Source organism: Ambystoma mexicanum, chromosome 9, assembly GCF_040938575.1.
Source record: "Ambystoma mexicanum isolate Mex_15411 chromosome 9, UKY_AmexF1_1, whole genome shotgun sequence".
NCBI lineage: Eukaryota > Metazoa > Chordata > Amphibia > Caudata > Ambystomatidae > Ambystoma > Ambystoma mexicanum.
In genome coordinates, this window is record NC_090931.1 from 451,606,206 (window position 1) to 451,621,239 (window position 15,034).

The 15,034-nt window shown below is 44.0% G+C and overlaps 1 protein-coding gene and 1 long non-coding RNA gene across 2 annotated transcripts in view; one reads left to right on the forward strand and one right to left on the reverse strand.

Moving 5' to 3' along the window:
• Positions 1 to 15,034, forward strand: part of LOC138488168 (ras GTPase-activating protein 4-like) — a 1,092,176-nt gene that overhangs the window by 298,126 nt on the left and 779,016 nt on the right. The window lies entirely within an intron of this gene.
• The window catches only part of LOC138488169 (uncharacterized), a 281,746-nt gene that overhangs the window by 243,148 nt on the left and 23,564 nt on the right, over positions 1 to 15,034 (reverse strand). The window contains exons 2-3 of the long non-coding RNA XR_011274599.1: positions 8,163 to 8,222; positions 7,487 to 7,533 (exon numbers count right to left, since the gene is read on the reverse strand). This is a non-coding gene — a long non-coding RNA (uncharacterized lncRNA). The remainder of the gene's footprint in view (positions 1 to 7,486; positions 7,534 to 8,162; positions 8,223 to 15,034) is intronic.

Consider the following 15,034-nt stretch of genomic DNA (forward strand, 5'->3'; position numbering starts at 1 on the left):
AGAAAGACATCTACCACCAACTCGCTGCTTGGAGAAGCGACTTACCCTGAGGGAGTTGGAGGCGAATGAGCGAAGAGCTCGAGAAGGAAGATATTTGGGAAGAGAGAGTTGAAGGTATTGAGGCCCCAGGCCCCAGAAGACCTTGTGGACAATGCAGAGGGTTTTGAACTTGATCCTCGCAGCCACTGGGAGCCAGTGCAAATATTGAACTATATTAGGCAAAAGTGTACAATTGTGGCATTACCCCCTCCCCATCTTGAATTGACTAGAAAACTACAAATACCAGAATGCAATTCAACAGATGGCAATACTCTCAAGGACTGTAGCACAGTTTACAAAAAAATAATGTGAACGCCTTGTGTTTTCTTAGTGTGTTATGAGATATTTAAAATGAAAAAAAACACACAGCATCCGGAACTGTGGACTGTCTCCCATCCATGCAGTATTTGGGACCAAACCGGCTTAGCTTCAAAGTGAGGAAGGGGCCATGTTGCTCTAAGTGGTCTTTTAACTTGCGCTCATTTGTTATGCAACATGACCTGATGGGACTGGCATTTTCCTTACTTTGAAGCTAAGCAGGGTCAGTCCTGGTCACTGCATGAATGGGAGACGCGGGTCACCAGTGATTTTTCCCCCCATGTCACTGTCGCTGTAAAAATATATATTTTCTTAAATGATGTATACAATATTGCGGGCTTTGAGAACTCATAATGTGTTTAGCTAATGCGCTGTGCGATTACATTATTTGGCAGGGATCACACACTTTGGTTAAGCAGAGTACTACAAGCCCCTTGTTGTATGGCTGTTCTCTTGGTTAATGTTGTGATACATTGTACAACCGCAACTAACCACATTTAAGCAGCATGGAAAAGGCAAAAGCATGACCGGCTGCTTGAATAAAATATGCCCAGGTACTTTTGCCCCCATAGCATAAATCCAAAGCTGGCCCCCATGAATATATGCTCAGTATGTAAACATATATCTTAAAGTGAAATATGCAAACGTGGTTGAATTGACCTTCCCCTTCGAAGAAAGTGTGCAAGACAAAGAAGCATTGGACTTTGTCATGAAATTTTCTCTGGAAAACAAAATCCCAGCATGAAACAAGAGCTTGTGGTCTAGTGGGTAAGCGTCTGCACTGGGAACATGATAACCTGAGTAAAATCCTGGTAGCCAAATACTTGACCAAGCTTTCCAACCTTAAAAAAGCCCAAGTGCTTGCATCCGCCCCAGAAATAAAGTTACACTGTTCTCACAGTTCCAGATGCTGTGTGTTTTCCCATTGACATTCTGCTTACTAATACACACTTTGCTTGTGCTTCTGTAGATTGATCTTTGTTTGTGATATTTGAAGTGTACTTATACATGAAGAAAGTTTCTATCTATATTTTAATGCAAATGTGTATGTGGTATATTTGCAAAACACATTCCTGACTCTGGTTCTGCCTCCTACACCCCACTGTTTTTTCCCACATCCTCTAACATTTAAAACCTGCAATATCAAACAAAGCTAATATTAGGAGTAGGAGATTTTCTGAATGTTCTTTCACCTCAACACCCAAATTAGGCCTAGGCTTAACCACTAAAATGTCAAAAACGTTGCAATCCACATCCACAGAAAAATCACTTTGTAAGTTTACTGTTCCTGGAGCCTCAAAACATAGCAACATTTTATAAATATTATAAAATCTTTAGCCTTCTGATTCCATAAGCCTGTTATGTTTCATGGTAGCACAGAATTCAAAAACAGGTCTATCCCTTTTTTGGGGAGTATGTGGCAGATCAGCTATGAATCTTATACACAATACAACAAGCACCACAAACTTTGTTCACTAATTTTCAATGAACAACTTGTGAATAAAGTGACAGTGAAACCCTCTAGTCACCAGACGAGGACCTCTGTCTTTCATAAAGGTATACAAGCCCCAGTCTGCTGTTCCTCACAAGCAGAATTCATTTCATCGTGTGCCCGGTGGAGGAGCAGTCTACGCTGACCCCGAGATGCAGAGGAAAAGAGGTAAGCTCCAGGCATATTACCAGCTGCCTCAGAGCCCCCTCCATCCTCACAACTTTTAAAAGCTGCTCTCCGCTCCAAATTCCATTTAATACTATAGCATCTGCAGGCTATATTCTGCAAGCCTCTCCACCTTTATTACCTGCGTCTTCCAGGCACACACTGCACGTGTGTTTTCATAATCTGTGTGAGAATCGGCTTTTTCGGCCATCGGAGATGGCCGCCGCGCTTTGTTGTCCATGCACCTGACCCTGTCTGCATTTCCTGCCTGACTGTCCTCTGACCCATGCTGCTGCCGGATTGGTGTAAATTGCCTTCATTTTCTACCACCAATCACCGGCAGGCGAGTGCCGGCCAACGAGGTAAGGCCTAGAGAGAAGGCCATCCCCCTGACTGAGCTGACCGAGCGCCGCCAGGCGCAAGGCACCGTCCCTATGCCCAAAATTTCTGCAATTCATCTGGCCTCTAATACCCTTCTTGCTATCCTGACCACCTACAATGCAAGGTAATCTACGCTACTTGCACCACCTTTAATGTACTCTAGTGACTTTGTGACTTTGTGACACGGCGCTCTGCTTACCTTCTAAAGGGTCCGCCCTCAGTTTGCTAACAACGTGATCATCTGCAGCACCCCTGCTTAACACGAGCCATATTGCCTATGCTTTCCTGCTATGCACCCTTATTGCGCTTGCCTTTGTCTAATATGCGTGATTCCTGAGTTAATCTGCCCACATCCTGCATTATCCAAACCCGCTGTGCACATATTCTGATCTGCTCCACATGCTTGATACACTGCTCTTCTGCCTGATAATGCTTGACGCGCTATGCCTTTTTGATGTGCCACACTCTTGAATGATGCCTTGTGTTTTCTGCACTGCTCCTTACTTGCCCACAATTGATGTATGTGGAATGTACTAGCACAAGCTATTGATTGTCTCACTAGTGATTGGTACCCTTGCCATGTATGTGCTCTCTGCCTTGACCTATCTGAGACCCTTTTGGTCACCTGCCATTGTACCCTGTGACCTATTTAGACACTATAGACGCTAGCTACTGCACCCTATGACCTATCTGAGACCCTTCTGGTCGCTTGCCATTGTACCCTGTGACCCATTTAGACACTTTGGTTGTTTGCCATTGTACCCTGTGACCTATTCAAGACCCTTTGGTCGCTTGCCCTGCTCGTTACTAACTACTCTAAGTCATGCATTTTAGTTCATATGGCGAATTCTGAATCTAGGTGAACCTATCTGCACTCTGCACACTTAGATTATACGACTACTAAACACCAGACTACCACAGGACAACGTACCAACAAACACCGTTATGACATCTCTCATGCCCGACACATCTATTGGCTACTTAGCCATACTCCCTACACTTTCTGCCTTAGCCTTTACGGAAGCCCCTCACCACAATCTGCCTACAGGAAGGGAACCAACCAGAAAGATGTACACACAGTCACCACCTAAACAGCCTGCTCCCTTGACCCTGACCCAACTGAATCAGGCTTGTCCCACCGGACTAAGGAACTCTAGACTAGGTACTAGACTACCCAAACAGCTTGCTCCCTTGTCCCAGACCCAACTGAATCAGGCTTGTCCTTCCGGACTAAGGAACTCTAGACTAGGCACTAGACTACCCAAACAGCCTGCGCCCTTTGCCCAGACCCAACAGATTCAGGCCTGTCCTACCGGACAAAGGAACCTTAGACTAGGCACTAGACTTCCCAATCCACCAAGTGCACACCCACCTCTTAGCCAGACTAAGACGGAGCTCAAACACACCAGGCGCAACATGCACAAAAGGAAACCTAGCTGCAATCAAACCCCTTGCACCAAATCCTCTGAAACTTTGCCCAACAAGATCCACACTAGCAATGACACCGAAATAACACAAAACCTCAAGGGAGGTTTCATCAACGCTAGATCTCTAATAGCCCACGCCTCGGAAATTGCTGACATCATCACTTGTAACCAACTCGACTTCCTAGCAGTTACCGAAACATGGCTACACAAAGCCGCTGGCCCTGTCCTTATGATAGCCATACCCCCAAACTTTACCATCTTCAGAAAAGACAGGGACACTTCCAAAGGAGGAGGCATAGCTCTTATCTGCAGAGCCAACCTCACCATCAAGGAAATAGACAGTTTCACTATGCCGTCAGCTGAACTACTCTCCCTAAAACTAGAAATCACCGCCTCACGTACTATCACAATACACCTTATCTACAGACCCCCTGGTCCACTAGGCACCTTTGAAGAAGACTTAACCACCCTATTAAACACTAATGCCAAACCGGGTACACAAATCATCCTATTAGGTGATTTTAACTTAGGCTACAAGGACCTAAAAGACTCCAATGCCTCCACCATAACTAACACTATTGGGGAAGCAGGCCTCACTATTCGGAATAACGGCCCTACGCACTCTAAAGGCCGCACATTGGATTGGGTCGCAGATATCAATTGCGTTTCCCTCATAACAGCAATTGAACCTTGCATATGGACAGATCACTATCTGATTTCATTGACCATTTCAGACCTTCCCCAACCTAAATCTACCAAACCTCATGCTCCACCTGCCCTCACCCGCTGCAAAAAAAATATAACACTCTCGAATCTTCTCCCCCTGATCCAACCTATCACTAATCACTCTAGCCAGATCTCTAACCCTAACGATCTAGTCGACCTGTACAATAACACCATCAACTCGGCGACTGACGCCATTGCGCCGCTGAAACTCACTAAATCTAAACCTATTGCCCATCTGAACACCTGGTTCACTCCCAAGCTAAAAGCCCTACGCAAAGAGAAACGACATGCAGAAGCCTGTTGGAGAAAAAACCCTTCTCCCCACAACAAAAACCTTCTCACTGCCCTTACTAACAGCTACAAAAAACAAATCATTCAGGCAAAAATAGAGACCTTTAATGACAGAATCAATAAAGCGAACTCGAATACCAGGGAAATCTTCTCCATTCTGAGAGAATTAGAATCCCCAATTGCACCCATAGACTCTTGTACCAAAGACAAAGCCTGGTGCACTAACATTCAAAAAGCCCTATGCAACAAAATCACAATGTTACAAGACAAAATATTAGCCAAAAAATCCGCTCTCCACAACATTGCCCTCTCTACGCAAGAAACCATCCTCCAGGAATTTGCTGCCAACCAAACTAAACCCCCTCACCAATTTAGCTTTAGAGCCATCTCTACTGTGGAAACAAAGAACATCATCTTGTCCTTGAAACCGTCCCGATGCCTTGGTGACACCTGTCCAGCCCCGATTATTAAAGAGGCTGCACACGAACTAGCCCCATTCGTCACATCATTTATTAACTCCTCGTTTAAATCATGCTCTGTGCCAACTAACCTTAAAGATGCATGGATATTACCTCTCCTAAAAAAAGTTAACCTGGACCTCAATGTCCCAACGAACTATAGGCCCATAACAACTGTCCCGTTCCTCCTTAAAATCTTAGATAAAGCTGCATATCTTCAGATCCAAGCTTATCTGGAGATCAACAATCTACTAGGGCCAAGACAATCAGGATTTAGGCCAAGACATGGAACTGAAACGGCTCTCCTTGATCTTAAAAACCAACTAGATGAGCGCAAAGACAGAGGAGACATCTCTTTTCTCCTACTCCTAGACCTATCAGCTGCCTTCGACCTGGTAGATCATAAGGTACTTTGCAATCACCTCAAATCGGCAGCCAACTTCTCTAGAAAAGCCACGGCATGGATACATTCATTCCTGGACCAGAGAACCATAAGAGTCTTCTCACCTTCATCAGCAGCAGATCCAGTCCCCATCACCTATGGAGTCCCTCAAGGGTCATGTGTTTCTGCCACGTTATACAATATTTTTACAAAACCTCTCTTTGATATATTGGACAAACTAGGGGTCTCATATACCAACTACGCCGATGATACCCAGATTCTTATCCCAAACCAGGGTGACTATGAAAAGGACACCAGACTCATAAATAAAATCTACCAAATCATCCATACATGGATGGCCACACATGGCCTATTTCTTAACGACGACAAGTCTGAGCTCTTAATCATCGGGTCTACCAACAAACTGAATAAATTACCCCAGCTGTACAATTCCATCATGATCGATGGCATCAAAATCAAGGTAGCCAAGGAAGTTAAAACCTTAGAATTCTACTTAGACTCAGCTCTCACCCTCAACAAGCAAATAAATGCTACAGCCTCAGCAACCAGTTACACCTGCAAACTTATCCACGCCTGAAAATCATACCTATCCACAGATAGCTGCACCACCATAGTGCGAGCCCTCATCCTCTCCAAATTAGACTACTTTAATGCACTGTAACCAGGCACCAGTAAACATAACATCAACAAACTCCAAACCCTGCAGAACAATGCCCTTAGAACAGCCCTAGGAATCCCCAAAGGGCAACACATATCTGCCCATAGAAGAGCCGTCAACTGGCTGGCCATCAATGACCGTATCAAATTTAAAACTCTGAACATTACACACAATTGTCTGAACAACAAAGCTCCTGCATATCTCACAGAAAAATTCACAAAGCACACTTCTGAACGTCCCATCAGAAAGGCCCTCTCAAACAGCATCAAAGTCCCCAACTTTAAACTGAAAAGAACTGGTGGGTCCCGCTTCCCAGTTGGAGCAGCTAATCTCTGGATCTCCATCCCAAATGCACTTAGAGCCACCCCTTCCTTCCATGTGTTCAAAGCTAACGTTAAACTCTGGCTTAACACCAACGACTGCTAAATGCCCCAACTGTACCAAATACTCTGTATATTTTTTGTAAACACTTGTAAATGTAATATATCTTTCATGTAAGTCATCCAACATTGTAACGTAAGAAATGTTTTGATATATGTAACATATCTCACATGTAAGTCTTCCGACAGTGTAACATAAGAAATGCTTGATATATGATCCTGTAAAATAAGAAATGTAACTTATTTATGTACCTGCAACCCAAGATTTATTTTCTGTAAGCGCCCTGTTGGTTAACGGCCAGGTGCACTCTATAAATAAATAAACAATGCAATACAAATGTATTCCAATTTTATTTTCGAGATTTAAATATAACTCATCTAAAAATTGACTTACAGTACATATATAAATATAAGCTGCAAAAAATTGCAATGGGATTAGTTAAAGTGTCTGCTGTGCAGCAATACAGTACAATTGAAAAATGTAGACTGCATGTTCATACATGCTTACAGAGGGAATACCATAATTCTCTTAGCATTGTTCTGTTTTCAGACCAATTTTAGTGAGTTATATGTAAATGTCGAAAATAAAATGTGAATATATTTGAAATTTGCTCTTCCACTTAAAGAATCATATATAGACATATACACATATAACAAAATGTTACTATGGAAACCATTAGAACACATTAAATATTATATCACAGTAAAAATGGATAATAACTGATATTTTACAGTATCTTATGTATACCTCTTGTCCATGTGTCTCTTCAATTTCGACTGCTTCCGTGGTACATTCTTTGTACATAACAAATTCAAAGAACATTGATTACATTTTTAAACAATCTAATGTTAAAATCTTTGATCTCACAAAGTACATCTTGAGAAAGTTGATTTAATGATTTCCGACTTAACAATATAAGTAAAACTATGTAAAAAGATAGAGTTAATAGTCTGATTAAAATGTTTGAATTAATATTGACATAAAGCCAAACACTGTGTACATTTAAAAAAAATTGTATTTGAAAACTGTACGTGATAACCTTCACAGATGTCACAGGGAGTTTTGTGAGATCATCCTGCAAAACATATTGATTAAATTGTGGCCCCTTTAATGCATTTTAATGTTAATTTTATTTCAACAATTACATTTTTTCGCTAAGCATCCAAAATTTATAAACAGAAACATACACCATTCATATAGTAAAAGGGTCTATGTTATTCAGGGACAAAGTACATTTTTCTGAAGATTTACTTTCATTGCTGCACGTGTTTCTGCGATAAATTCATTAAGGTGGTTGATCGAATGGTTTACAATTTGCTAACAGTATTGCAAATTATCAAACAAATAAGTTATCTCAAATGTAAAAAATATATTTTTAATAAAAAACTATTTGTATAAATCAATAAATTATGAATTCTCATACCTCATCCTCCAGACTGGTTGCAGTAGAAGAATAGTTTGTTGTGGAAGTTCCAGGCTCCTCCTATGTAACAATAGTTGTAATAATAAAGATGTAACATCCCCAAAAAATAAATGACATGTAAAAAATGGTCAACATTGACAAAGAAGCCTACAAACCAGTGTGTATCAAAAGCTAATATTATACAAAACAATAATCAATATGTTTTAAATTGAACTTGAACAAATATATATTGTGTATAATCGCATCTGAAGGAATATTCTATAAAAATGACTTGCCCCCAAGGTGGTGAGGGGCTGAGTCGGGAGGTGTGGCTCACCATGCCATGCCCCCACAGGAGGGGCTGTGGGCCCAGAGACATGCAGTGGACTGTAGCAGCAGTGTACTCTAGCCTGCTGCCACCTGACAGTATATGGTGGAGTCTGAGTGGCCTCGGGACCCCCAGCCAGGCAAAGAGCACCTGCAAGAATGGAAGAAGGTCCTGGGAGCGTGGGGAGTTTTGGCAGCACGCAAGATCCTGTAGGGATCAAGACGGCTCTTGTGGCCTGTGAAAGAACGATGAGGTGTGGACGCCTTATCAAGGGGCATGTGCCTGCCTCCGCCGCTGGATGTGTAGTAGTGGGGGACTGGGGATGTCTGGCCTTGGTGTCACACCCCTGATGGCAACATTGTGAACTGGCATTGCAGGAGCCCTCACTGCCCATGGAGTGAGGTTGCAGCTTGACCACCATACAGTGGTTTGAGGGGGATTGCCCCTGTTGACAAGCTACACAGGAGTCCACAAGCTGAAGTGAGGTGGCACATCGACGGAAGATCAAAACTAGCCAACTTTGAATATACCCCAAGAATAAACAGAGGAGGAACAGCCGGGCAGGACACCATTTCTTCTGTTGAGGAGGAATACGCTGCAACCAAAAAAGATGCTGCAGCACTAATGGAGGAGAGTAGGAACATGGGAGCGGACACTGGAGGTAGGGTCGATAGAATTACCCAAAGGATCGACTTGAGGAGGTAGAGGATAACTAGTCCTCCCTTGATGCTCTGGAGACCCAGATGGATGTGCGTCTTTCAGAGGTGGAGAGGGGAGAGGAGGAGATTATGCTTAAAAAGGACTACCTCAAAAATCGCGAAAGGCGCAACAACCTCAGACTCTTCAGGATCCCAGACAAAGAGGCAGGGACGGAGAAGGACTTGAGAAGAAACCTGTATGGAGTTACAGAACTCATATTTTACGACGAAACAATCGACAAAGCAAAAATTGAGAGGATTCACAGGGCGGGGGGGTGGCACGGCCAGGTGGCCCCAGGTCAGTCCTCACCTGCTTCCACAACTATGGTGACAAATTCAAGATCCTGGAAAGAGAAAGGAAAAAGGGCCCGGTGATGTCTGTAATGATGAGGCTATGGTTTTCCAGGACTTGTTTATCTGACCCTTACGAAAAGAAGGCTGTGCTCACCCCTCACCGAGTGGTTAAATGAGAAAGGGGTCAGATACAGGTGGGGGTTCCCACTCTCCATCGCTTTCTTAAGAAATTAATGGGTACAAATACAAGCTTATTACGGAGGAGGACATTTACAGGGTCACCAGGGAGCTTGTGAGAGATGCTGAGACCCCACACACCTCAATGAAAATGGCGGCAGATGAAGGTCAATATCAGAATAAGGGCTCGAGAAGGAGACGCATCCCAGGCTCCCGTAAGTTCAGATAACTGAACACGCCCATATCTCTAAGGTGGACACTTGAGAGGGGGGGCAAAATCAAAGGTGCCCACATTGGGGGGTCTCGATTATTGTTCACTTGAAACCCATTCACGTTTTGCTAGGGTTGAGAATTATGTGAAGTTGTTGTTGATGTTTCATAAGAAACTGTCAGTAGGGGCGAGACATAGAGGCTCTACAGTAAGTGGATTGCTAAGAAAGGGATCCGATTGAACAGGTGCCATTGGTGGTTCGGTTTCAACCTGATGATGTTAACTGGGGAGAACCAGCACCCTGGGGGAGGGGGAAGGGATTTAGGGAGGGGGTGTAGGTGGGAGGAGGGCTTGGGATCTTGATACAGACTTTCTTCCTATTGCGTACATTTTATGGCAAGGTTCACATTGGCGCACGTAGGCCGCCAAGGTTGCAAGAGGGGAGCTCCCGAATTGGGATAACATGATGCCGTTTAAGGGTAGGCACTTTGAATGTGAAAGGATTGAACTCACCTACTAAAAGATCTTTGGTTGCAAGGGAATTCTGGAGGGCGGAATTATCCATCCTGTTCCTCCAGGAGACCAGATTTAGGAAGGGGAAAGAAAGAAGGATCCCAAGTGGGTTCGTCGGCCAAGACTACTGGGGCTCAGGTCCCCTAAGGAAAGTGGGGGTGGGTATTCTCATCAGTAAGGCGCTTAAGATGGAACTGTCCAAGGTCTAGTCGGATTTTGAGGGGAGGGCTCTATTGGTCTCGGGCACCAACAGGAAGGTGTGCTTCACGTTTGCCATGGCCTACGCCCCAAATCACGGACAGTTAAGATTTCTGAAGGACATACTCGCGTAAATATTGGTTGAAAGCTCAGGACATCTTATCACAGGAGGTGACTTTAATACATGGGTGGATATTGAATTAGATAGACAGGAGATGCATGACAGGGAACAGGAATTGCCAAGATTAGGTTATCGGGAATTCTAGGAGTCATTGGAAGGGTATGGGTTGAGAGACGCATGGCGCCACTTCCCCTTACGAGAAAGGGGTTATACCTTTGATTTGCCCCCATGCGTAACCAACACCAGAATTGATTATATCTATATTTTAAGAGACCTATGGGAAGAAGCACAGGGCTCAGCGATCCATCTGATTTCCTGGTCTGACCATGATATGGTAACGGTGGACTTGCACTGTATAGGTTTGACTAGTAAAGGTGTGAAATCAAGGTGTAACGAATCCCAGTGGAAGGACCTCATATTCCACTTGGAGGGGGGCAAGGAAATTGTGGAGTACTTTAAAGCTAATCGCACAGGCGAGGTAGAGAAAAGAAGTGTCTGGGAAGCAGTGAAGGCTACCTGGAGAGGAATCTTGATCAGGGAAGGAGCAAGGAAGAAAAAGGAGCAGTCACTTGTTGAAAGTAGGCTGAGGGAAGAGATAAAACAATTGGACAAAAGGGCATATGAGCCTTCGGGTAAGCGGGAGGAATGTATATTGGAGGTGAGGGGGAGAAGCTGTGATTTTTTGAAGAAGGTAAAATATTCTGCAACCTGCAAATTCTGAAACAGACATTCTATGAGAAAGGAGATAAAACGGATGCACTCTTGGGGGCTAGAATAAGGGGGTAGTATGCAGAAAGATGGGCCCCAGAAATCGAAGGGGCGGATGGGATAAATGAACCTCTGGTGGAGGGGATTTCAGAGGCCTTCACTACTTTCTATGAGAAATTGTACTAGTCAGAGGCAAAACCCAAGGTGGGAGACATAAACACATATTTAGCTAACATCCAACAGCCCAAGCTGTCTGCCATGGAGACTGGTGTACTGGAGGCCCCCATAACAGAGGAAGATATTAAGACGGCAGTGGCAAGGTTACCGCTGGAAAAGGCCCCGGAGGAGAATGGGTTCTCGGTAGGATTTTATAGGTCATTTTTCTCCGCCTTACTCTCATTTATGATGGAACTGTTCAACAATATACTGAACACCGGGCAGGCCCCTGAATCCTTTGCTAGGGCACTTATCACAGTTATACATAAGGAGGGTAGGGATCCCAGAGTGTGCGCGGCCTATCGCCTGATCTCTCTTCTTGATATAGATGCCAAAATATACTCCTGGGTGCTTGAGCCTAGACTAGAAGGGTACATGCCAGGATTGATCTACCGGGACCAAGTGGGCTTGATTAAGGGTTGACGGGGAGCTGATACAATGAGGAAAACCTTACACCTGATACATGCAGCTCAGGGGATAGTTGGGGACCCATCCCTCCTGTCAGAGGACACCCAGAAGGAATTTGATAGGGTGGAGTGGGGGTTTCTTAAAGCAGTGCTCGTGAAGCGTGGTATAAGTGAAAGGCTTCTCTGAGGGATAATGGCAGTCTACTCATCCCCAAAATCATGCGTTATGGTTAATGGTGGATACCCCAGCTGGTTCAAACTGGAAAGATCGACTCGGCAGGTATCCCCCCTCTCCCCGGCTCTCGATAAAACCTCTCACCCAGAAGATTAGAGTTGACCCACGTGTTGAGGGATTCTTGGTAGGGGGCGGACTACAAAGTCGCATGGTATGCAGACAATATGCTTCTGCACATAAGGGATCCCCTGAACTCCATATTGGTAGTGATTGATCAAGCAGTATGGCTCTATGGTGAAACTTTAAATCAATAGATCCAAATCAGTTATTTTCCCCCTAGACAGAAACGGGGATGGGGAAATAGGGTGGTTTGTATCTCCTGGGGTGCAGGTCAGCCTGGACACACTAAAATACCTGGGCATAAATGTCACAAGGGATATTGGGAACTTATTTGAGGCAAATCTCCCCAAACCCCTGATAGCCAGAATAAAGGCTGACTTGGCAAAATGGCACAAGCTAACGATATCTTGGCTGGGCCGCCTAAATGCTCTGAAAATGGTGGTCCTCCCGAGGATCCCTTATGTGTTTCAAATGCTTCGCATCCGGATTCCGATCCCATTTGTTTGAGAGATAAAGGGCTCCCTCCTGAGGTTCCTTTGGCAGGGGAAAAAGGCAAGGATTCCTAGTGACGTCTTGGTACTGGCCAAGGATAAAGGGCGAGTGGGCCTGCCATACGTGAAGCTCTACTACAAAGCCGCTCATCTCAGAGTTCTTATAACCCACCTTCAGTCCCAGAGGGATATCCAGTGGATTGTATTGGACAACCTACAGTTGTACCCTGCCACAGTTGGGGAATGGTTGTGGGTACTTAGAAGTAAGCTCCCACGTAGGATTCGGGAGCACCCTATACTGGGGACTATTTGGGACATCTGGAGACAAGGCGTGGAAATGAAGGGTGTGACGACATGGCCCTCACCCATGGGCATCTCTGGGTACCGGGAATTAGGAATGCTATACCGAACTCCGAAAGATTTTAGAAATGGTTTGAGGTGGGACTGGAAAGGATTGGCCAGCTCTGCACAGAGGGTAATTTCATTACCATAATCGAGCTTTAGGCAAACTTTCGGTATTCTCACATCTACATCTAAAGCGGGTCCAGGTCTCAAGGAAAAGATACAGAGGGACCTCACCCCCTTCAAAGCACTCCTAGATAAGAGGACCGAAATGAAGGGGCTGATTTCGGCAATGTATGAGGCCCTGGTGGGGTCGGCTAGTAGGTCCACTGAGAAACTGAGGGGTCAATGGGAGCGAGATGTTGGAGGTGAAATAGACACAGCCCTATGGGATAGAGTCTGCAGGGGAGTTTCCCTGACAACAATCTCCTGCCAATATAAGTTGCACTCCATTAAGCTACTCCACAGGTGGCAATACGACTCAGCCAGACTTTCAAAAATGTTTCAGAATTCTAGTCCTGCATGTTGGAGGGTTTGTGGAGAGAGGGCTGATAACTGGCACATGTAGTGGGGGTGCGCTGAGAGTACAAATCTTTTGGGATGAGGTCCTGTGGTGGATTAAAGACCTAGATGGTACTGCTTGAGTCAAATTGCCCATGTTGGTTTTGTTTGGTATGGAGGAGGATGATGGAGACTAAGTCAGACTGCCGAAAATGGTTGCAGCTCTACATTTGGCCGCAAGGGTATGCTTAGCCACTCAATGGAAAAGTGTTCACCCTCCCAGCAAAAGGGAATGGACCAATGTCGCTAAAAATCTATTTAATATGGAAAGAATTACAGTGGGGCTCCATGGACTGGCAGGCACCATGGAGATGGAGGGTGAATTTATTGCAAAATATATGGATCCAGAACCACATTCTACGAGGGACTGAGATTGTTGCATGAGAGGGGGGCCTCAGAGGCATGGGGCTTCAAGGACAAGGGAGCTGTGCTGTCATGTAAACGGAACTTAAAAGAGGGCTCACCAGTATTATTTGAATCTTCAATATAAGACATTTTGAAAAAAACAAAAGGTTTGTGTGTGTAAGTTGCTTGTCCTCACCATTAGGATGTTTGACGTGACTGTGGTTTACTCTATGGTAACAGTCTGTAATTCCATCAGTGCGGTTTACGCAAAGACAGACATGGTGAAAGACCTATTTTTAAAGGACGCAATGTGAGTGTATGTTCGCAAAGGCTCCCATTGCACTGAACTATTCGATTACTTCTAAAGTAGGGATACACAAAGTCATCCAAAGTTCAAAATGTACAAACCACAGTACATCGTGTCAAGGAAACTTGTGTAATAAAATATCAATGGAAATATTTCCCAGAAATTGAAAAACATTCATTATGTTACCTATGTTACCGCGTCTGGTCACTCATAATTAGTTACAGTCACAACCTTTTTGACAATTTGTCCTTCACTTTTGGCTCTAAACTTACTCTGTAAGCAATCTTGGAGAATTTAATAATAAGATCAACTCTATTTTATTTTTTCGTATTATTTATTAAGTTTATGTCTGCTTCCCCACAGGGTCCAGTTGGTGTGTTTTGTTTTTTTTGCCCTGAGAAAGGCAACTATTTCATTTTTTGAATCATTTGCCAGACAGGTGGCTCTTTTTGCCGAAACGTGTTGCAGATGTCTATTCAGTTTGTTTTTTGTTTTTTATTTTTGAGTTATGAAATGACACTCACAAGTAGGCAGACCTGTCAATTGAAAGAACAAGAAAACTTTGTTAACTGAAGAATTTGAAAATATATCAACCCAATAATTGAAGTGTTGGATGAATACAAGTCAATACTTGGAGTTGGTATTTCTTTACAATTTTTGTTGTTTGTCATTATATTCAAG